The sequence below is a fragment of the Lissotriton vulgaris genome, chromosome 5 (genome assembly GCF_964263255.1).
Source record: "Lissotriton vulgaris chromosome 5, aLisVul1.2, whole genome shotgun sequence".
Classification (NCBI taxonomy): Eukaryota; Metazoa; Chordata; class Amphibia; order Caudata; family Salamandridae; genus Lissotriton; species Lissotriton vulgaris.
The window spans coordinates 304,289,408-304,314,724 of NC_141693.1; positions in this window are offsets into that span (position 1 = coordinate 304,289,408).

The following is a 25,317-nucleotide window of genomic DNA, read 5'->3' on the forward strand; positions in this document are numbered from 1 at the left end:
TGCCATAGTGAAATGGATGGTTCCCACCACCTATGGTCAGGCTGTTCTAGACCAATACAATGTCCTTTTTCTAGCAAACCGATTCCAGCAAAAGTGATTTTGACCAGTTGTATCCAGAAAAAGACTTGGAACCTTATTTAGATCATGGGGGATGGAATACTTTGTCACAAATGTGACAGATATCCCCAGTGGCATAGGAAGGGGGGTGCGGTGGGTGCGGCCGCCGCGGGTGTCATCACTGAGGGGGGTGACAAAATGGCAAAAATATGTGTTTAAACACCTGGTACCACCCGACCTTGCTGCACCACTGAATATCCAGTCCCCCGTTTTACCATCTCCATAGAATATTATTGGATTGTAATACGGTGGACGGGATATCCGTCATCTTTGCAATGAAGTATTCCCCTCCGTCAAGGTCTAAATCAGGCCCCTGGAGCTGCACAGCATTGTTCTGAATATAGACCTTTCCTCGATGTCCATCCTGCAAAATCGTTTAATATTTTTCTCTGAAGGCAGAAAGGATGGTTTTATTGAAGATGATTAAATGTAGTGTTTACAATAGGGAAGTCCTTGAACTGAAAATATATACCCCCGTTTGGTAGACAGTGGGTAAGAAGTATCTGGAAAAGGTTTTTATTGTTATGTTATGTTAATAAAATTTATACAGTGCATGAATACCCTTGAGTGTCTTGGCGCTTCCGGTGCAACATACTGTGCTAGGTGCTACTACTGCTGAAAAAGCCAGGTCTTCAGCTGTTTCCTGAATTCCAGATGGGAGGGAATTTTTCTAAGATGTGAAGGGAGGGAGTTCCATTCCTTGATAGTGTTGAAGGTAAAACTCCCCCTTCCCCCCCAGTTCATCATTTTGATCCTGACTGACTGCATCAAATGTGCATTAGCTGAACACAGAGTTCTGTTTGGGGAATATCATCTGAAAAGGTCCTCTAAATGGATCACTGAAATAATATCGAGGGACAGAATATCGACTTGCAAAAATATCGTTGACAAAATATCGACAGACAGAATATCGAGTTTGTATCTACAAACAGGTAAGTTCAAAAATATCGAGTACAAAATATCGTTTACAAAAATATAGTTTATAAAAATATCGACTTTATTAAAAACAGTGTAAAATTAAATTAATATTAAAATTGAATTACTAAAATATACTTAAAAATACTTAAATTAACTTATAATAATTAAATAATTAACGAAATTAATTAAAAAAAAGTACAATCATATTTGTTAAAACATATATATATAGTTACATAATATAATTAAATAATATCCAATATTATTACCGTACAATAGCAGAAGTGTAAAATATACTATTCCCACTCCAAAGAGTGCAAGCGTAGGGAAAGCGTTGAATAGCGTAGGTGTTAAAATTACTATTCCCACTCCAGTGGGTGCAACAGTAGGGAAAGCGTTGGATAGCGTAGGGGTTAAAATTACTATTCCCACTCCAGTGGGTGCTACAGTAGGGAAAGCTTTGGATAGCGTAGGGGTTAAAATTACTATTCCCACTCCAAAGAGTGCTACAGTAGGGAAAGCGTTGGATAGCGTAGGGGTAAAAATTACTATTCCCACTCCAGTGGGTGCAACAGTAGGGAAAGCGTTGGATAGCGTAGGGGTAAAAATTACTATTCCCACTCCAGTGGGTGCAATAGTAGGGAAAGCGTTGGATAGCGTAGGGGTTAAAATTACTATTCCCACTCCAGTGGGTGCAACAGTAGGGAAAGCGTTGGATAGCGTAGGGGTTAAAATTACTATTCCCACTCCAGTGGGTGCTACAGTAGGGAAAGCGTTGGATAGAGTAGGGGTTAAAATTACTATTCCCACTCCAGTGAGTGCAACAGTAGGGAAAGCGTTGGATAGCGTAAGGGTAAAAATTACTATTCCCACTCCAGTGGGCACAACAGTAGGGAAAGCTTTGGATAGCGTAAGGGTTAAATTTACTAATCCCACTCCAGAGAATACAACATTAGGGAAAATAAATACTTCATATATTATTTAAAAATGTATAAAAGAATATCTATTAATAATTAATTAAAAATAATAATAATTTTTATATAATATTATAATTAATATATTAAAATTACTAATTAACAATAATTATTTCTATTGATCACCTATTAATTCTAATTAATTAAAAAATAACAATAATGTATTTAATAATTAAAAATTATTTAACAATTATTTCAAATGAAATAAATTTAAATAAATTTAATTATTTAATTAATTATTAATAATTTACTTCCCACCCTATTCCCCTATAAACCCACAACCCGCTACAGAAAATAAATTATTAAAATTAACATAATTAACAATTAGTCAATTACATTTAATTAATTGGCAAATACATTTTTTATAATTACTCATAAATACTTAATTAATAATTAATTCTAAATAAATACCAATAAATAATTTTACATATTTAACTAATTATAATTTAATTACTTCCCACCCAATTCCCCTATAAACTCACAACCCACTACAGAAAATAAACTAGTAAAATTTACATAATTACCAATTAATCAATTAATTAAAATTAATTACCAATTAAAATGTAATTAATTAACAAATATTAATTAATTAACAATTAATTAAAATTTACTATCAATAAATAAATTTACATATTTAATTAATTATAACAAATTACTTCCCACCCTATTCCCCTATAAACCCACAACCCGCTACAGAATTAAATTACGCAATAATTATAAAAACAAAATTAATTAATAAAAATTAATTATAACATAAATACACACTTTTCACACATATTATAACATAAAAATACACTATAAAAAATTAGATATTAAAAAAATCGATATTTTTAACTATCTATATTATATACTTCGATATTTTAACTTTCTATATTTTTAACAGTCGATATTAATTCACTTACCTTAAAAACAATATTTTGGTTATCTATATTCTGTCCTGTCGATATTTTGTCCAGTCTATATTTAAAACTCAATATTATGTCCAGTCGATATTTTGGAGTCGATATTATGTCTGTGCACCCCTCTAAATATTTCGGCCTTTCTTTGTGTAGTGCCTTGTGGGCCATGCAGAGCATCTTAAAAGTTATCCGCTGGCAGACTGGCAGCCAATGGAGTTCTCGCAATGCTGATCTGAAAGACTGATATTTTAGGATGTCCAGAATCAGTCTTGCGGCGGCGTTTTGCCCTGCCTGTAGCTTCCTAAGAAGGGTGGATTGCACATTAATGTTCAGTCCATCACAATAGTCAAGTTTGGACAAGACTAAGGAGGTTACTACTGACTTTTTGCATGGTTTGGGAATGAAAGGCAACATTTTCCTAATATTATTAATCATAAAGAATGAAGCTTATCTGGGCACCAAGCTGGGGACCAAGGAGGAAAGAGGTTTCCGAACATAATCACCTCAGTTTTGCTTGAGTTTAATTTCAATCAATGGATGCTCATCCAGTGACTTAAGGAGAGCATACAGTCATGAAGCTTTAACGAGTGATTAATGTCCTTATCCATTGTCGAGATCACCAGCTGGGTGTCATCGGCGTAAGATGTAGGAATCAGGTTAAAACTTATCAGTAGTGCTAATTTCACTACATCAATATTAAAAAGTGTAGGACTCAATTACGAGCCCTGCGGAACACCACATGGGAGAGAAAAAGGTGTTGACTTAAATTTGCCCAAATGAACTGATTGGGTTAGAGAAGTTGGGTATAAAAGGCAGCAATGCTGCTTTTTGTCATTATGGTATTTTGTTGCATTTGTGATTGGGGCACAGGGCCTAGAAGGACATCCAGGCAGTAAAGAGACAGCAAATTGAACAAAAAACACCAAAAAAACAAAAATTGTTAAAAGTGAAGGGAAAATGCCTCGAACACCAGCAGTATGGGCTAAAGGACCAAAATGTAAAAAACGTGAAATGTTAAAAACTATCCAAAGGAACCAGCCGAGCAGGTATAATTAAGCAAATTTGCATTTTCAATGGTCTGAAGAATGTTCTGAAGAATTTAGTACGTCTTTGGGTGTTTATGCCTGAACTCTACATGAGGGTATCCTTTTTGGCAAACTTGTTTTACCTTAGAGAATAATGCGGCGACACCAGATGACAGAGGCTGGAGGAGAGTGACTTTGAATGGCTTACTGCAGAGATAGCAGTTTACCTTCATACCAGTACATACACAAAGGAGCAAAAGAGGGAAACATAACAAGGGCGCCCTCCACTCAACTAATCATATAATACATAAGGGCTTTTTGTATAATAGTTTCACACCTGGCCTGCAATACTTGATTTTTATGTGTATATTTAAGAGGAGAGCCGAGCTTTGAGAAACAGGTAAGACAGTTGTTGTGAGAGGTAGGAAAGAGGGCCAGACGTTAACGGGGAGGGGCATCTGTCAACAAGAAATAAGTATTAATTAACAAGCAATGGCAAAGACAATAGGTTTCGCCTACGCGAGACCTATTTGTGCTGTCATTGTTTTGTTGGAACAGCAGCCCTGGCTGCTATGCAACATTACTTGAATAAAAACAAAGAGTGGTCAATGCCAGTCGCCCCATGGCGCAGTGCATGCATTGTTCAGACAAAAAACAAAATGGAAGCTTATTTTAATGTAAAGCCATCCGGTATCTTTATTTTGATGGATTCACTATTTAAAAAAAAATGGAATATTAGCATTTATAGATCACAACACTGGAGTAAGTAGTAAATTAAAATATCCACCACCATGACCATATCTCCAAGGCAACGAGTGAGCTGCTCCTATATCTTTCCAGGAAGAAAGGGGGGCAGGGCTGAGGGGGTTTTCGTATAAGAAGAATTAATGGTACAGCACACTTCTTAAAAGACTTTGCCAATAAGCAAAATGTTTTCCAGATGGATCGGCAAGAGCACTTATGAAATAGTCCTCCCAAAAAATGAATAACAGTCAGTGTTCTGAGACTGAACTACACCAAGCGTAATAGAAGGATTCCTTCCTTGATTCTCCCATTTTCTACCTTCCCTTTTTTCTTTCTCCCTTCCTTTTTCTTTCCTCCATACTTTTCAGTTCCTTTCATGCTCTCTTGCCTTTCTCACAGTTTTCAACATTTAAAATGTTCCTGTCTGTCATTGTAGCTCTACTGCCAATCACCCCACCCATAACCCTGTCACAGCATTCTAGTGATCTTTTATTTATGATTTTCTTCCTAAATAATAGACAGAAGGAGACCCATAAAGCAGTGATTATTCTAAAAATCTGATTCAGTCTGGTGGGCCTACTGGCCCATAGGCAGCCCCCATTGTAGCTGCTTAAATGGGTGGGGGGGGGGTGAATCTGGTTGCCACTGGATCATAACCTAGAACCAAAACAGGGGTTGATAGGAACCTAGCGATGTCACAGTCCGGAATATGGAGTCCAAGGACGTCTGCCTGGTGACGTGTGATGGATGGTACTCACTCCATCAAGCATTAACCAGGCAGAGATTCAGCTGATCTGGGAAGTTCAAGTAAGCGATCAATCAAGATGTGCATATTCCAATGGTGAAAGTGAAAGCTTCAGGAGTGCACATTCTATGTAAGTTATCAAACGGAGCAGTGCAACTAGTTTGGTAGATAGCCCCTGCTGAGATGGCTGATCTAAAATTAGTTAGAGGCCTATTCTCCGTGGTCGAGTCCGACCATTCAGATTCAGAAAGGAAGTACAGAATGTGAACAATATCTACTTGAACAGCATAGACCACTCTTTAGCATCAGTGGATCTAAAAACAGGTCTTGAACAACTATCACCAGGCCCGGAGAGTTGCAGAGTATTTCCAACATAATGGGAAAGCACACCTGTGACTTCCACGGGGGCACTGATAGAATCAATTCTGCAGCTTATCTGAAAATCTGGAAGGTTATCTTGTGCAACATGATAACTGATGACAAAGCATACTGAAGCGGTTCTGGTCAATTCTGAAGAAAGGCATCCATCACCTGTGCTTCCTGATCTGTCTTCTACCTGATAAATCCGGAAAGATGTCTGTTGAGCTGGGAAGCATATATATCTAGATGACAAGGACCCCAGTGATCTACTCAGGTCATAAATTGTTGTTGCTTTGCACATTTTCTGCCATGTCTGCTATTTTGAGGGGGAAGCAAAAGCGCCAAAAGTCATTGGCTAGTTCTGCTAACATTTGGGATTTTATACCTCCCAATCTGTTTATGTACGTGGCTGCTGAAATGTTGTCCATCTTTAGTAAGACATGACACCTCGAACTGTCCGTCAACAGTGACTTAACCACAAAAGAACCCGCTACAAGAGTCAGGCAGAGTGTGCATTTCTAGTTCATTGGAGGGTCAGTTGCGTCGCAAGGAAAGTGTCCCACACCTGGCACCCCAGCCTGTCCTCCTGATATATAATTCTGTCACCAAGACCAGAGAAAACCGAAGGTTGCCCGGCTGTTCCATTCCTACATTTGGGACAACCACCAGTTCAAGTCCTGTTTGGTGTCTTCCGATAGAGGAATCGCGTCTTCATGAGAGACGTTTGTGTGTAGGTGAGCTATCTTTCATTGTTGAAGTGCCATGTAACGAAGAGGGCCAAGATAGGTAGCTTTGATCAAAGCTAATGCATTTTTCATAGAGAAGACTGTCCTTTCACTGAAACTTTCCTTAGATCTTTCTCTATTGAGTGAATTTTTAAACTGGGGATAGAGGGATACTCTCACTGAAGCAATCTAGAACCCAAAGAACATTGCTTTGGAGACACCAGGGATTTCCAAACATTAATTAGGAAGCCCAGATCCTGCTAAAGATTAATTGTCATGAAAAGGTGATGGATGAGGAGGCAATGCTTATGTAACGTCAGCAAGTAGATGACCATATAAACCCCTTTTGCTCTCAAAGTTCTGCCTAAGGCTTCATCAATTTGGTGAAGTACCAGGGAGAGAGGAGAGGCCTAATGGGAAAGGTGAGAACCTATAATTTTGATTCTACCTCTGAAATTTCAAGACCCTGCATTGAGGCTTGAAAATAGGTACGGTCAGGTAAGCATTGTTTAATGCTAGACAAACAATCCAGTCATCATGATACAGAATGTCCCATAGGAGGTGAGTCCCCTCCATTTTAAAACGTTGGCACCATATCCAGGAGTTCAATGTCTTCAGGTTTATGACCAAGCTGAGGTTGCTGCTTTTTTTGTCAATGACAAAACTATTGCTTAGGAAGCCAGATGGATGTGGTAACATCTCCTGGATAGTTTCCCTGAGCAGGAACTGATTTATCGCTTGAGAGATGAAACCCACAGGGGAACAGCAAACTTATTGGTGTTGGCCAGTGGAACTACTGTGGAGAACCAAAAGAATCCCAATTGGAACCTAATGCAGTCTGCAAGACCCATGCATCCATCGTCAGTCTTTGCCAGTGCTGCGCAAACCTTTTCACATGACCCCCTGTAGGTGAGTAGGATCTGCTTCTTATAGTTACCCACACTTTTTGCTGATGTTTCACTGTTGTCGACTTAGTCTGGCTGGGATACTGCTATTCAGGACCCCAGCCTAGCTGCTTTCTCTCTAAATTGGTTGCATGTACTGTAGATACACTCCAGATTGTATTCTGGGGTACCCTTGTAAGTCCCTAGTATATGGTATGCAATGTACCTAGGGCATAGTTACCCCAAAGGCCTCCCAGGGACTGCAGCATGTATTGTGCCATCCCTGAGAGACCACTCAAACTGACACCACAGGTCCCCTATATATACCTTATATCACTGCACATATAAACTTATCAGTCATCCCTATGGCAGCCCTTATCAATCCTGAATGTAGGGTGCTGGGTTTTATGTGATAGGCAGTGGCATAACGAAACTTGAGGGTGCCCCCTTGCAAAGCACAATGAGGATGCCCCCCCCCCCCCAGCAGCCTGGCCCACCACCTACCACCGTCCACCAATTAGTTATCACTAATCTGCATCTCACATGGGAGTCCCGGAGGGCCATGAGAAGGGTGCGCGGGGCTTTTTTACGGGGTCTTTATGGCCATACAAATGAGCTGTAAGAACGTGCATGGCATGTAAAATGTCACCCTCCTACAAACAGATGTTCAAAAAATACAAATAAATCGCGCTCCTCAAACACAAAGAGTGTATTGTGTGTGAGTGCACAGCAAAATAAGTGCACAGATGTTTGTTTACACGATCCTCCGCAGACGTGATCATAAGGAGTGAATAAGGGTGTCTGGCTGTGCAGGTTATATGGCGAACATACAGGATCCACATCAGCTAATCCGGACACTTATCATCGCTTCTCCTGTTTAAACTGTTCTATCTGCGCTCTTAATCCCAGCAGGATCATTACAGAGTAACTGCGTTATGTTGGGATTGTTTCACTCAGAGCGCACCACATGTGCTGTTTTACAAGGTTATCCAGCATGCACGCTCCCATGGTGCTCATGTAGTACATGTAGGACCGCTGAAGGGTTATGTTGAGTGGGGGGGCTCTACAAAGTGTAAGCGGGCAGCTGCTGGTGCCCACGTGCCATAGGAGGCATCTGATGCAACAGGTGCCAGCCCTCTTTCTCCATCGGTCTTTTCAACCGCCATTCACATTTTGTTTCCACCCACCAGCATGGGAGCCCACTTCAGGTACTGGTTCTCTTGTATTGTGAGTGATTCTTTTTCCTGATCAGGTGCACATTTACCTAAAACATGCACTCAGAGTCAGGGAAGAGATGGTTGTGTGGATTTATGGTCCACTTGGTGGAATAAGGCATTGGTCACTCCCAAAAAAATTCCAACATAGTTTAGGACATTAATATTTTGATTCCATCAGAGTTGTTTTGATCACTTCTATCAAATTGTCACTGTTACTTTTGAGAGCACCAATAAACAACAAAGGTACCAGAGGGTCTCAGGTAAATGTGCCCATAAACATAAGAAAACCCAAACAAGAACTCACCCCTACAAACAGGTTATATCACAGAGAGCTCCCCGTGGATGAGGACAAATACCCATCAGTCACCATTCGGATCCGCCCTTCATCATTTGGGATTTTATCCGTACCACCCGTCAGAGATTGTTGGTACTCTCCTAGGAGGTCAACCCGGTGGTAGGGGGTATCCTCACTAGAGTAGAGAAACGACAGTGTGGTGTACCACTCGATGATGGTGAGTGGTAGAAAAAGGATGGGACTGGGGTGTGTAGTGCAAAGGAAGGTGTGAAGGAAAAAACCAAAGGAAGTGGGTTTAAAATTGGTTAGGGATAAGCACCAAACAAGGATTTATTACAATTGTGCTTACCATACCAATGTTAAAAACAGTGCGCCAGCTGACTGTCAAATTATGTGGACAGCCTCAGGACAAAAATGGTCGACTAGTTTCAGCAATTTAGAGGACTAATTTTGTTATTGCTTTCTTCAGGACCAAAAGGCTAAAAATAAAAGCTACTACACCAAGTGAAACAAAGTTACACCCTTGGAACACAAAACAAGTGCATACAGTCACCTGCATGTTCTGGGTGTCCTTACAGTCTGTGCAAAACACTGTGGGAAGAAGGTGAGGAGAAGGTTTTAAAATAATAAATGGGCCAAATGGTCCAACCATTAAGTATGATTTGGACTGAAAATTAACTTTAAGTTGTTATGAAAATGCACCACCTGAATGCAGACGTAATTTAGATACATTTGGATCAAGAATTTAAAATACCAAATGCTAGTAAACTCTTACCTTAACTTGTAAGGTCAGATAGCCTCACCCCGCCTGGCTGTGGCTCAGGGGAAAATGAAGCACCGCTCTAAAAAACATGTGAGACACACATTAACACATAAAATGCACGTAATACAGACAAAGCTCCTATGACATCCCAAAGCAGAGAACAAATGGTCATCTAGACCAAACCGAATAATTGGATGTTAAAAAAGGCGAGCTCAACGTGAGTAGACAGCCCTGTTATAAATATGCTGGCAATAGCGCGAGGGTTCACCTTACCTAACCGTCGGTACTCCTGGCCGGCGTCCTGGCCATCTGGGGAGGTACCGACAGCTGGTCAGGAAGTGTTAATAAGCCCTGCCGTAATAGGATGGAAGGTCACGTGGGGTACTCACTCGCGTCTGAGGATCGGCATATGTCCCCGCAATCCGATGCAGCAATACGCTGCAGAGTCAGCCCAGTCAGTCGCAGGCTAAGTGAAGGTTGAATCACACCCCAGCCGCTATTGGAAGCGCGGCAGTGTGACGCGTCCAACTCGCATATTCTGACTGGACAACTCCCCGTTAGGAACAGCGGTCCTATTGGATGTCATATAGGCTGTTCGCCTATTGGGTGACATGTCGGTTGCTCGTTTCGGGCCCGCCTTGGTCGTCACAACGACGGGGGTAAACAGAAAAAACACAAACAAGGAAGTGAAACGTGCTAGAAATGCACGAAGAAGATAACTGCACTCAGTGTGAGTTATATGCGCTAGTGGTGTGAATGCGCTATGTGCCTGAGACCGAAAGAGCATTTAATGGATTATAACGTATCTAGTCGAGGACTGGACTACAGCGTGTCTAGTCAAACAAATACTTATAAATAAATACTGGTTACAGGCAGTAAGGGATTAACATTAGGAGGGATGTGACACACACTTAGAATGCATTGTTTTTTCTGTTTACCCCCGTCGTTGTGACGACCAAGGCGGGCCCGAAACGAGCAACCGACATGTCACCCAATAGGCGAACAGCCTATATGACATCCAATAGGACCGCTGTTCCTAACGGGGAGTTGTCCAGTCAGAATATGTGAGTTGGACGCGTCACACTGCCGCGCTTCCAATAGCGGCTGGGGTGTGATTCAACCTTCACTTAGCCTGCGACTGACTGGGCTGACTCGGCAGCGTATTGCTGCATCGGATTGCGGGGACATATGCCGATCCTCAGACGCGAGTGAGTACCCCACGTGACCTTCCATCCTATTACGGCAGGGCTTATTAACACTTCCTGACCAGCTGTCGGTACCTCCCCAGATGGCCAGGACGCCGGCCAGGAGTACCGACGGTTAGGTAAGGTGAACCCTCGCGCTATTGCCAGCATATTTATAACAGGGCTGTCTACTCACGTTGAGCTCGCCTTTTTTAACATCCAATTATTCGGTTTGGTCTAGATGACCATTTGTTCTCTGCTTTGGGATGCCATAGGAGCTTTGTCTGTATTACGTGCATTTTATGTGTTAATGTGTGTCTCACATGTTTTTTAGAGCGGTGCTTCATTTTCCCCTGAGCCACAGCCAGGTGGGGTGAGGCTATCTGACCTTACAAGTTAAGGTAAGAGTTTACTAGCATTTGGTATTTTAAATTCTTGATCCAAATGTATCTAAATTACGTCTGCATTCAGGTGGTGCATTTTCATAACAACTTAAAGTAAATTTTCAGTCCAAATCATACTTAATGGTTGGACCATTTGGCCCATTTATTATTTTAAAACCTTCTCCTCACCTTCTTCCCACAGTGTTTTGCACAGACTGTAAGGACACCCAGAACGTGCAGGTGACTGTATGCACTTGTTTTGTGTTCCAAGGGTGTAACTTTGTTTCACTTGGTGTAGTAGCTTTTATTTTTAGCCTTTTGGTCCTGAAGAAAGCAATGACAAAATTAGTCCTCTAAATTGCTGAAACTAGTCGACCATTTTTGTCCTGAGGCTGTCCACATAATTTGACAGTCAGCGGGCGCACTGTTTTTAACATTGGTATGGTAAGCACAATTGTAATAAATCCTTGTTTGGTGCTTATCCCTAACCAATTTTAAACCCACTTCCTTTGGTTTTTTCCTTCACACCTTCCTTTGCACTACACACCCCAGTCCCATCCTTTTTCTACCACTCACCATCATCGAGTGGTACACCACACTGTCGTTTCTCTACTCTAGTGAGGATACCCCCTACCACCGGGTTGACCTCCTAGGAGAGTACCAACAATCTCTGACGGGTGGTACGGATAAAATCCCAAATGATGAAGGGCGGATCCGAATGGTGACTGATGGGTATTTGTCCTCATCCACGGGGAGCTCTCTGTGATATAACCTGTTTGTAGGGGTGAGTTCTTGTTTGCGTTTTCTTATGTTTATGGGCACATTTACCTGAGACCCTCTGGTACCTTTGTTGTTTATTGGTTCTATTGGGGATAGTACCCAGAGCTTGGTCTTTAAACTCCCCTAGGTCCCCCTCCACCGTATTGTGTTTTCTACTTTTGAGAGCACCTCTTGTTATGTGATTTTTATTTGATATATTTGTATATCTTTGCTATCACAGCTAATTGTGATACAATGGCCTACTGCATTTGAATCTTGGACTCTTATGTCTGTCTTCAGGAAACCGTAATGGGAGAACATGTATTTTTTCTCTCCGCCAAGTTACTTGAAATTATCCTGAAGATCCATTGTACTTTTACACTAATGGCCATACCCAGATAGAGGAACAGAGAGTGGCCCCTTAGTTCTATAGCTTCGTTGTATGGTGGATTCGAACTAAAAAGGGAGAGCTTGGAGGAAGAATTGCCTCCTGCAGATTGTTTGTGCAGTTAAATTGTTGAGAGGGAGATTCAAACATGTTCTTTTACCTTTCTAACCCAAAGTCTTTCTTTTCGCCTCACCAAGTTTGATTGTTAACATTATTTAATGGACTCATCAGCATTGGAAATTAATTAAAAACTGATGACTTCATGACCCTGGAACCTGGTTTGGGGCCTGGATGTTAATTTGGGGGTGGGTAAGGGGCAACTCCATATGTCATGCACTAGCCCTTGCTGCTTGGCATCATGGTCTGCAAGTACATGGGCAGGTCTTGGCCAAGAGCACAGGGCAGGGCCAGGCTGGCCAGACAGGGTATCGGGCGTTTCCCCAGTGGGCAGTAGGCCAGGGGGGCGATTTTAACCTGCTGGAGACCGCTCTTACCAAAGACCTTAAAAGGAGCTGTGGTCAAATATTACTGGCGGATGAGGCAAGCAGAAGAAAACACCTTAGCCCACATTTTCTGGGCAGAAATTGAACAGCAAGCGAGAGAAAATAATTCCATCGTCAGCATACTAAAAGAATCACTTTCAGACCTACATCTCGAAGAGGCCTGGCATACAATCACTTCCTATTCCGTGTTCAAAAAAGTGGTGAACATGGCAACCAAACGAACGTTTCTGTTAATGGACAAAACTGCATTTGCAAAAAAAACAGGATGGGCAGTGATTCAATCTTATCAGATGCTGAAACCACAACAATACTTGTCAGAACACTTCGCACATCATAAAAAGCACTATCTGACAATGCTACGGTTGGGGCACTTCCCCATGAAGGTCCTGACCCCAAAATGGAAATGCACATGGCCGAGGAAAGAATTTAGATTGTGTTGACAGGGAGATGAGACATTACTACACCTTCTATGCATCTGCCCCTCGCTTCTAGAAACCCGGAAAATAGTCCTTCGTGAGATTTTCAGGAAAAACAATTAAGGACATGCAGAGCAGCTGTCACAGAATGTCTGGGAGGCCTGTCAGTGCAACTGTCCTGCAAAGGTATTACGTTTTGGGAAATGGCAGACAAAGAACTAGACAAAACACAAGAATCAACTTGAGTGGCTCTCACAATTCTGACTGGCCCGACCTCACCTTTTCATGCACTATTTTTGATCTTCCCTCAATGAAATATCCTAGCACTTTAAAACCGCATTGATTATAAATGTAATATTTCTTATTTTAATTGTTAACGAGGATTGAGTAATGACAACACAGGGTTTTTTATTCTTTGCATCTTTCAAATCTTCACTTTTAATTATTGTGTACGTGTTTTTGCAATCTTTTACGATATTTTTACGAAATCAAATAAAAGTATAATTGACTGACTGACTCACCCTAAATGGAAGCTGTAATTCCAGCAGCCACTGTAGGGAAAACACAAGCCTCAGCGCAGCCGAACAGAGCTACCTGAGACAGACTGTATAGGACTGGCCTGTCACCCAATCAGCATATGGCCAGTCAATGAGAACCAATGAGGGCGAGACTTGGTGTATGGCACCACAGCCTAGCTAATAGGTCTCGCATTTAAGAGTTTGAGCTATTGGCATTGTAAATTGTAAAAGATTGACCCAAGTTTGTCAATCTTTCCAGAAGAGCGGTGTGTGACACCATATTAAAGGCCGAGCCAAGATCAAGCAAGATCAGCGCTGCCATTTCGTCCTCATCCAGGAGCTATCTCAGATGTTCGGTGACTCTCAGAAGGACGAACTTAGTACTATGTCCTTCTCTGAAACCCTACTATGACAAGTGCAAAAAGTCCCGGGAATCCACAAAGGCGGTTAATTGTGTATTCACATGTTTCTCCGAGATTTTGGAAAGAATAGAAAGCATCGAAATCGATCTGAAGTTGGGAAAGTTGGAGGGTCCAAATTAGGGTTTCTTAAGAAGGGGAGATCCATGGCATGCTTCCATGCTTGGAATTGCAACCCTTGATGTGTTTTATCTAGGGCCCCGATCAATATTGTGACCTCATACGGCTATAATCAATACATATCCCAATAATGGCATAATAATCAGAGCCATATTTCAGTAACTCGCCTCTGCAGTCCATGACACAGCAGAAGCCACTTCCTTAGATTCCTAGATAGCACACCGAGTTCTTTTGACATACCAAACCCCCAGCTACTTGGGAAAGCCCCGCTTGCTTTGTTTTGATTAGTAATAGAACTCCTGCGAGCACTGTAAGAACGACCAGTTCTTAGTGACATCTTTATTGACGTCTTATGTCCAAAAACGTACGTCAACTCGGCACCTTTCAGGTATAAATATACCAACGTTGCCTTAAGCAAACACACAGTGGTGAATACTGGAGCAGAACAGCTGTCCCCTTGCAGAGAGCCCAGCAGATGTGAGAAGCCCACGGACGCTGCCCCTCCTCCTTGACGCGCTGAGAAAGACGCTGTCTTTTCTCCTGCCGAGAAAATCCAGCTCCGGCGTTTCCAGCCTACCCTTGCGGGTGACTGGGATATCGGGTCCTAAGAAGGAGATACCAGACCTCCTACATTCTATTCCAGAGGTACGGTGCTGACTAAACCCTTAGAGAGAATTCTTGAATCATACTCTTGGCAAAACCAACTTAACTTAAACTGCTACTTACTTACTCCCTCCCACGTATTAGGCTTAGGTCAGGTACACCGGGGTAGGCGTAGTTAGAAGCACCAGTTGAGATCGATAGCCAATGTATATATGAATGTATATATTTTATTCATTTTAACTATCTTATGGCTAAGAAACCATATCAATGCTTTTACAGTATTATTTCGTAATACTCCTTTTACTGTACGCACTTTTCATAATAACAATTCTTGCAATTGTGGCAATTCATTTCTCTTGCATGAGAAAGAAGAATGTTCAATAAATAATATATTTTATTGAAAACGCCCGTCTCTCTATTCTCTGCACCCTGGTGAAATTAAATATGCACAACTGACTGAGTGAAATAGCTGACTATTGTTTCACACGGCTCTAGAGATTGACTCTTATTATGGGGAGCAAAGTTGTCATGTTTATGCGGTTGTCAGAAGCTGAATCCCTTCTTGTCTGAGCCAAGGTAGCTGATCACTTCCTATTCAGTCAAGAAAGTTTCCAGTGACCTCTGAGCTAGCTGGCGCAAACCTAAATTAAGTCTAACATAGTCAGTAGAGACCTAGAAGACCTCAGTCCTACGTCTACACTGCTGTTTATGTTATTCTAATGCGCAGGGCCTATAGGGAAAATAGGAACTACACTACATGGCGCCCAACGTTAGGTAAGGCGATAAAACGAACGCAAGACGTTAGAGTAACTCAGTCGTGCTTTTTCACACAGACCCTTTTTCCCGTAAATACTCCAATAGACGTCTGGAGTGGGTGAAAGGTTAAAATCCGCCGGAACTTAGTAGGAAGAGATTTCTAAGTAGAGTTTCTGGTTTAGTCAACGTTGAAGGATACAGTGTTCCAAAATATTGTGCACCTAATCTTTGTTTCCTTGGAAACCTGCTCTGCAAACCTTCATTAATACAATGTCAAATAATGGCAATAACAACGGAACCAATGAAGTCGCAGTAGATGCGAATCAACCAGGTTTCGATGCTACAGGGATTAATGAACCGGATGCAATCCTCATTCCGGTGAACATAAGAAAAACTATAACTTTAAAACTTATAGATAACGCACTGAAATCACGAGGTGGTACAGTCATTTTCGTGATAGAGGCACACGAATATCGGCAGACAGAGGTATTCTATTCTTGGATAAACTTTCCAGCGGCAAACGCTACAACACACGAGTTTCACTATTACAAAATAGAGGAACCACCGGATGAATACGCTCCTTTCGAGGAGATTGAAATCCCATTAAAATACCAAGAGCACCTGCTCTGGTTTAAAGGCGCCCTAAAACATAATGATCACATCACTAGGCACGGTCCACTGGGTAGACCAGGAGCAACGTGGCCGGTTCTAGCCAGCTACACACCACATCCAGACATTGAAAAAATGTCAAGAGAAGAACTTTTAGCACAGCTAAAATTATTAATTAAAATTCACAGACAGTTAGTCCAATATGTAATGTGGACTGCAACAGTCCAAACAGCTGTTAATATTCCACAGCTGACCCCTAATCAGGGGAACACAAATAAAATAACACCACAGAACATACAATCATGTCTTGGAAAAACTCCAGAAAAACGGGAACAAATTCCTTTTTGGTTAGCACAGAAAATTACTCAAAATAGAGGCAGTATTCCTGAATACTACCCCTATTGAGAAACACAGAATTCTGACTATCTGCCTTCCAATGGGGGTCGCACCACATGTGGAGGACTGTAACACTTGGGGTACAGTCTTTGCTTCCATTTACACAAAAACACATGGTGTTCCATCCATGGCGGTAATACCAGATGTGCTAAAACAAATTCAGAATGAATACGGTCCAGAACCTGCTTTAACTCTTGGTATGAAATTACTGAAAGACTTCAAGCAAGTCTCGGCTATATTACTAGCCAACATAAAGGGAGAAGCAGCATCTGTGGAGATCCGCCAGAAATTGAAAGAAACAGATATAACAGATCAACCAATTGAGCTTGTCAGAATAATAGAAAAATGCTATGAGGAATTAGGTAGAGATAGTTTGGGTGGGAAACCAGTAAAACCCCAACTACTTGAAAATCCTGAAAAATTATTTATTAAAAACAATCTGAATACTCCTAAAAAGAGCTGGGATGGAAATAAACAATCCACCCCCAAAGAAAAGGTTTTCCAGTCCAGAGGAAGGTCTCCTCAGCGAAGGTAAAGAACTCCGAATTGAGAACACCAGTCTCCCCAGAGGGAGCACTCTGAGAAAAGATATAACCTTAGAAATAGGGATAACTTGAAAAAGCCTGATAGATATCAAAGTATTGATACACGTCCCTCTCGATCTTTTTTGCAGAAATCCGAAAGAAGAGGACGGTCAGATCCAAGGGAAGAGCACACCAAGTCCAAAGACAAGGAACCTGCTCAAAGTAAAAAATTACAATTTCCAAGAAAGAAGGTAGCCAGTATTAGAGTAATCGAACATGCCGAGAATACTGAGGACACAGCTGAAAAACGGAGAGTGGGCACAGACAATGCTAGACAGTGCAGCAGAAATCAGCATAGCTCGCAAGATCCTGATGAGTCATCTGGAGACATGGACACGAATGAATACATTCAAGTAGAAACTGCAGATACCAGAGTTAGCGAACCTCATAAGATATACGAAATAACACTGCGTATAGAGGGAGACAAGACTAGGAAAATAAGGGGTCTATTTCTGGATAACCTCTCAAAAGGCTATAACATCCTGTTAGCCGAGAAAGATTGGCCCCCAGAGTTTGTCAGGGAGTGCCCTCATGGCGAAGAAATGATTATGCCTGCCTTCTCAAATCACATTCCAATTCACACTAAATATATATATGCAAGGAAATAGGCAGTAGCTCAAGCACCAGCATTATATAAGAATCATGTAGGATGGGATGAGGACTCTCCTCCTCACAAAATCCAGTTAAAATGTCAACCAACTGCACAAAGGCAGTACCCAATTAAGCAAGAAGCAAAAAAAGAAGTCAGGGAGATTTTAGATCAACTTGAATACCAAGGGGTGATTGAAACATGCACCTCTCAAATGAACAATCCTTTGTTTCCTGTCTCCAAACCGGACGATTCGTATCGTCTAGTCTTGGACTACAGACACCTTAACTCATGTTGCAAAACATTTGCGGTACAAAATTCACACAGTGCGGCACTAATGAATAACATAGTTCGCAAAAAATACAAAACAACATTAGACATATCTAATGGGTTCTTTTGTCAAAATATTGCACCAGAAAGCAGGTACTTGACCGCTTTCTCAATAATGGGGTCACAGAAAAATTTCTGTAGGCTCCCACAGGGATTCAAGAACAGCCCAGGACTATTCTCAGCCAGAGTAACAGAGTTACTACAAATGTATGATGATGAGGCATTATCTTATGTCGATGATATCTATCTCACAGACGACGACTTGGATACTCACTTGAAAAGAGTGAACACCATAATACTTGGGTTCGCAGCAGAGGGTTACAAATTCAACTTTAAAAAGTCACGAATTGCCCATCTAACAGTCCTATTTTTAGGATACGAATTATCAAGTGAAGGAAAATACCTAGCGGACAACTTCTTAGAGAAGTGCGCTGTACTCCAAGCACGAAAAACGCAGAAGAACTTACAATCGATTCTAGGCTTCCTGAATTTCGGAAGAACTTACATTCTAAACTACGCAGAGAGGATTAAACCTCTCTACGAATTAATAAAACCTGATTTTAAACCAATAAACTGGACTCAAAAACACACAGAAATTTTGAGATCACTGCAAACAGACATGTTAGCTAAAACAAAATTAATTAGAAACACGTGACAATACACGCAACCTTGTAATCCGGGTCATCCCAGGAAGATGCGGATTCACGTACCTGACCTCTAATGAGGGAGAAACGGTACCAATAGCTTACAAATCACATTTGTACACACAAGCAGAAAAAACATTCAGTCTTACAGAAAACACTGTAAAGGCAGTTCAAACTGCTATAGCAAGACAACGAGCCCTAGCCCAAGGCAAAAGAATAACTGTTCTCACAGCAGAATCAGCCTTCGAGGCGCTATTCAGCCCAGTAAATCTAAAAACAGTGGCACTTGATCCAAAATGGATACAGTGGGAAAATTCTCTTGCTGCAGAAGACGTGAAATACTATTTCGCCCCGCACATGAAAAAACTGAATGATTTAAAATATGAAAAAGAATATCCTCCGCTAATCGAAATTCTCCCTCTAGAAAAATACTCCTGTATAATCTATACAGACAAATGTGTACAGCATTACAATGTAGATGATAAATCCTACGATGCAGCTTGCGCGATTGTTAAAGGTCGCTGGCTCTGCGGTAAATTCAGACCGAAAATAACAAAAACTGAATCACTGAGAAAATGTTCGGCTCAGCGAGCTGAAATCAGATCTTTAAAGAGGGCACTTGAAAATGCCGAACGTGAATTCCCGACACTAATCGTGTGCGATTCGCATTTTTGCGTCAATTCTTACAATAATGATTTGCAGAACTAGGTTCAAAATGATTGCAAAGATGACACAGGTGCCACAATCAAGCTTAAAATGCTCTGGAAACAAGTAGTTCTTTTACAGAAGGAACTACAAAAGACTCACGTGATACACACTCTGAGTCATCAACGTGATGGCGTTCACGTTGCAGGGAATTAATTGGCTAATTCAGCCACAGCGGAAGCAACTAAACCGGCTTCCGTAGCCACGAAAAAGCGTTCAGAAATATACATAGATGGGGAAACCATGCTGGCGGTAAAAACGTCTTCAAAAGGCAACTATGCAGCACTACCTGTGAACTATCCACTCAATTATACGTAATTGATGCAAACTCCGTTCCTTTTGCTCAAATCCCTGGAGTGGGGGATAGGGTAATTCCAAACACGAATCTGAGATTCTTATTAATAGCAGACGCACATATGGGTGAAGGTCCAAGGCACAAACAGATGAAGGAATCTCTGACTGAATTACAATCAGAATACTGGTGGCCGGGGATGAGCCTTTACCATTATAAATTTGTAAAGAGCTGTCCAGACTGCGACAGAGACCGCAGTAACGAGTCAACCGGAGTAATGCCATGGACATTTCTGAAGGTAGCATAGGGCTATCTACACATGAAATTCAGCGTCCTATTAATTGTTTAAGACTACATTCACTTAAAAAATGTGGCCCCAGCGCTCGGCTGATGCCAGAACTGTTATAAAAGATTTGTGAGTCTTTATCGGCACATACGCAATTGCCATGCTTCATTCTGACCAGGGTCCTGCTTTTGGCTCTCGAGCTTATAAGGAGGCCATGACCAGCATGGGCATTGGGTTGCGGTTCTCTTGTCCCTTCCATCCTGAGGGAAATGGGGTAGTGGAAAGAAAAAACCGAGACATAAAGCAATCTATAACGGCAAAGGTATTAGGTTCGGATGATGGGTGGGTCCAGCATTTAACAAGTGTCCAACGTAGTCTTAACAACTTGCCAAGAAATTCTCTAAAAGGTTTCCGCCCTTACGAACTATTGTTCGGAACTAGAATGTATGTTCAGGACTTAGATAGTCTTGCTTCAGTGGTAGAAGATAGGAAAAAAGACTTTGACATCAAAGATCGTTTGGCTGTTTTACAGGACTTAAATGAAACAAGAAAAGCCCTGAGCAACATAAAGTTAAAGCAACAGCCAACAACCACTGAAGACACACCACCTGTCCCAGCAAGACCTATCTGGATTCCAAAGATTGGGGATCTGGTCAGAGAGAAAATAGCGGTGAGGAAGGAATTTGGGCCTTCTTACAGAAAAGCAGTACCTGTCTTAGCAATCAAAGGAACAAGATCTGTTGTACTACCGCCCCTTGCTGGTAAAAAGGAGAACAGAGTTGTATCCATCGACCTGGTAAAACCACAATCATGTGGCCTATAATAAATAGTAGGCCCAGTGGACTCCCAAGAAGTAACAGAATACCTAAATTTCCTAGTATCCAAGAGGTTCAAACTGAAAGACTAATCACATTTGATAAACCTACAATGAATAAAAAAGGACTATGCAGAAATGACATGGAACTTGTGCCTCTTGAAACCCAAATTGAAACAGTTCGTCATGAAACACCAGTCTACAATGATGTAGCATCAGAATGTGCTAATGAAAGGCAAATTGAGAAAACAATTCCAACAATCGACAGAACTGCATCTGGCTACTTCATCAATTTCGATAACTTTTCTGAAGATCAAAGCGACCTTGAAGTGAGGCCAGCAACAAAGACTTTTAAAGAAAAAGCAACAGAGCTCTTTAATCAAGCCAAAGAAGCATATTTAAATGCACCATTGATTGAGCATTGGATTGTATCAGGGGTACTTATACTCCTACTATGCCTAATGTTAGTTTTAATTTTAGGAAAATGTATTACAGTACAATGGACACAGCAAACCAGAACATCAACTTAGTACTGAAGCCTCACAAATCATCTCATATCGAGAAAAGAGAACTATCATCAGTAAATGTCACAGCCATTCTAATACCCGGCGGGGTAGTGTGGGACAAGACAGACTACGAAATATATGACCCGGTCGAGCTCCTGAAATATCCTCATCAATTTAAGGTTTCATTAAGTGACTTTGTAAAACCAAGTACATTCTCTGATGATTGGGACTTTAAAAGTATAAATGATATGATGTCGGATTTAGTTTTATCAGCAACATTTACAGAACATGATTATTTGCAAGGTTCATCTAATTATGAACAGATGTACTGTTTTACCCATTATGCAGACCATTATTTACATAAATTTGCTCAACCTAGAAATGTTTTTAAATACAACCAATGGGAACATTGTGCTACTCCCCCTAAAAGCAGTTCAAAAACATTCTATGAGAAATTCCAATACTTCTCAGGGTTTAACACAAGTAATGCAGAAACATTTTATTATAAACTGTTGGATAAAACAGGGACAAAAACCATGCTGACAAATACTAAATTGATATATTCAGAAGCATTTTATGAAAGAATGATTACATTTGGTTTTGATTTCTGGAAAAATAACATTGAAACAAAAACTATCTTGGGTACAAAAGATTGGCAGGTACAAGGCCTAGAAGCATTATTTCGAGCCTGCATGATCCCAGAACAAATAATGTTTTTGAATGACATAATTCAACAAACGACCTGTCTTGGCCTAGCCAAGATTAAAGACCTTAACAAACCGTCTATTCCAAAACCAATACCTGATACTGCAACCACAGATATTGAGGTAGACGTATCCCAAATTTTAAATGAAAACAGAACACATCCTGATTGGAAAAAGTGGTTAATCTGGCCTACAGACACAAATAACTGTCAAGACAGATTCCTGAACAAATTACAGGGGTTAAAAATGACCAGACCAGACCTTAGATACTCCCAGAGACAACATCCAGGGATAGTAACAACATACAGTGTAGGGAAACTATGCCTTGAATGGCTACAAACATCCACACTGGCCCAAATTAAGCAACACTTGTCTTTACTTAAAGATGGTGCTGACTTGCGCGATTTCATAATAGGACCACGTAAACAGCGTCAAAAACGTTTCATAGCGGCCAGCATATATATATTTGTATATTTGTGGGGTATTTATAGAGCGCGACGTTCGCTCCGGAGGGAGCATCTTGGCGCTAGGGAACCTAAGTGAGCCAGTGCAAGAGGATTAGATGGAAGCTTTGGAGTGATCGTCCGGGAGATTAAAGATCCAGGTCTTTAGCAGTTTTCGAAACGGTTTTTCCTGGGTTTGTTGTCTGAGGGATTTGGGTAGTTTGTTCCAGGCTTTGGTTGCAAGGAAGCTGAGGGTCTTCTCGCCCTTCGTTTTCAGATTGTATTTGGGGAGAAGAATGAGGTTGTCGTTGGTTGAGCGAAGGTGACGGCTGGGCAGGTAGTGGGGGAAGCGTTTGGTGAGGTATTTAGGGCCAGTTTTGTTGTAGGCACGAAAGGCTATAATCAGGATCTTGAAGAGAATCCTTTTGTGAAGGGGGAGCCAGTGAAGTGAGCGAAGTGCTGCAGAAATAGAGGATCTGCGGGGAAGGCCCAGGACAAGACGGGCGGCTGTGTGTAGTACGCTCTGCAGTTTTTGGATGGTTTTCTTTTTAGCTCCTGCGAGCAAGCCGTTGCAGTAGTCCAGTCGCGAGATAATGAGTGCTACTGTCACCGTTTTTCTGGCATCGATGGGAAGAAAGTCAAAGAACTTTCTCATGGATCTGATCATTCCAAAGCATTTACCTGCGACGGTTCTGGCATGCTGATCGAAGGAGAGGTCGGAGTCAAAGGTAACGCCGAGGTTCCTGGCTGACGAAACTGTCTGGGGGGGGGCAACAGAATTGTCAGGCCACCAAAGTGCTGGACAGAAGGAGATGTTTGTACCGATCGGAAGGATCTCCGTTTTGCTCGAATTGCATTTCAGGTGGTTATTGTCCATCCATCGAAATACTTCAGTCAGGCAGTGTTTTAGGTTGAGTTCAGCTTTGGTGGATAGTTTGTCTAATGGCACAATGAGCTGTGTGTCATCGGCATAGGAGGTAACAGGTATGCCGAAAGATTCTATTAGATTAAGGAGGGGAATGAGGTAAACGTTAAAAAGGAGAGGGCTCAGGATGGAGCCCTGCGGGACACCTGAGGAGACAGGTTTGTCTTTGGAGTGAAATGGGCCCAAAGAAACGGCTTGGGAACGGTCGGAGAGAAAAGAGGAGATCCAGGAAAGGGCAGAGTCAGAGATGCCGATGTCCCTGAGTCTGCTGATAAGGATAGTGTGGGAGACAGTGTCAAACGCCGCCGTTAGATCGAGAAGGATGAGGATGGAGTTTTTTCTCTGATCTTGCAGAGTTTTTATAGTGTCAGACAGTTCAATGAGGGCGGTTTCTGTCGAGTGCTTGGGGCGGAATCCGGATTGTTGAGGATGGAGAAGGTTGTTTTCATCTAGATAGTGTTTCAGTTCATTGTGGACTAGATGTTCCGTGATTTTTCCCAAGGCCGGGAGTAACGAGATTGGGCGGAGGTTGGTAAGATCCGTCGGGGGTTTATTCGCCTTCTTCATAAGGGGTTTGACGATTCCTTTTTTCCAGCGGCTAGGGACTGTGCCTGAGCTAAGCGAGGAGTTGATTAGGTTGTTGATGGTCGGGTTAACCTCGTTGATTAGTTGGTGAAGTATCTTGGGAGGACAAGGATCGGACGGGGAGCCCGATTCACAGGCCAGGATGGCTTTTTTCGACTGCTCAAGCGTGACAGGGGAGAAGCGACTTAGCGTACAGCTTTGGGAGGCCAGTGGGGGGGGCACTGGGAGAGTGGTGGGGGGGGAAAGTTGATTTGGATCGAGGCAATTTTTTCCTCGAAGCTGCTGCTTACAACAAGGCATGGAAAGAAACTCAAATTGAAACGGCAGAGAAAATACGAGAAATTGATTGTATTAATTTGGAAAAAACACTTTCTGTTGTGGACAATGGGTTAATGACTCTGTCCTCCAGAATATATTCACTGGACAGTATTGTATCATCTGCTATTGATATAATAGACCAGGACTTGCTAATGTTACAACATGGCCAGTCCCAATTACGTTCTATTGTACAGCTAGGCTGGACATTGCAAAACCTCAGTTCAGGCTATGTGCCTTGGCGTTTAATCAACATAACGTCATTATTTTCTATCTTTAACCTTACTGATAAACAAATCAGTTTGGCACAGAAAGGAGCAGACTATACAATCCTAAGCATCGAAAAACTTGAGAGATTACCATTGACAATGTCAGGAAGACCTGTCATTGAATGGATAATACACAGGATTATCACAATTCCGATAACAACTTTCCAGTTTAAAAATTGCCTTGAGTATATACCAGCAGGCCAGTATGAAAAGTTGGGTAAAGGATACATTAAGTCATCATGGAAATTACCTTATACACATACATGTTATAGTGACAACAACAAAAATGTATTTCTTAGTGGTGATAAGTGTAAACAATCACTAAGCGGTATACTTTTGTGCGAAGGTATTAACTTGCATGGTGCCTGTGAGGGTACTTCGAATAACCTTTCATGCCACCAGCATGGCACACCTGCAACACAGATAGAGCCATTCTTTAGGCAACTTTCTAACGGGAGTTACGTTCTAATAACGGATCACAGCTGTTGTGGCTTGGTGCCAGGGAAAGCATATCTCTTAAGCGTTAGCTCCATGGTCACTTGCTGTATGCAAGCATTGTATCCAAATGGCCCTGGAGACTCAGTGGCTCCGATTTGGCCTCCTTTGAAT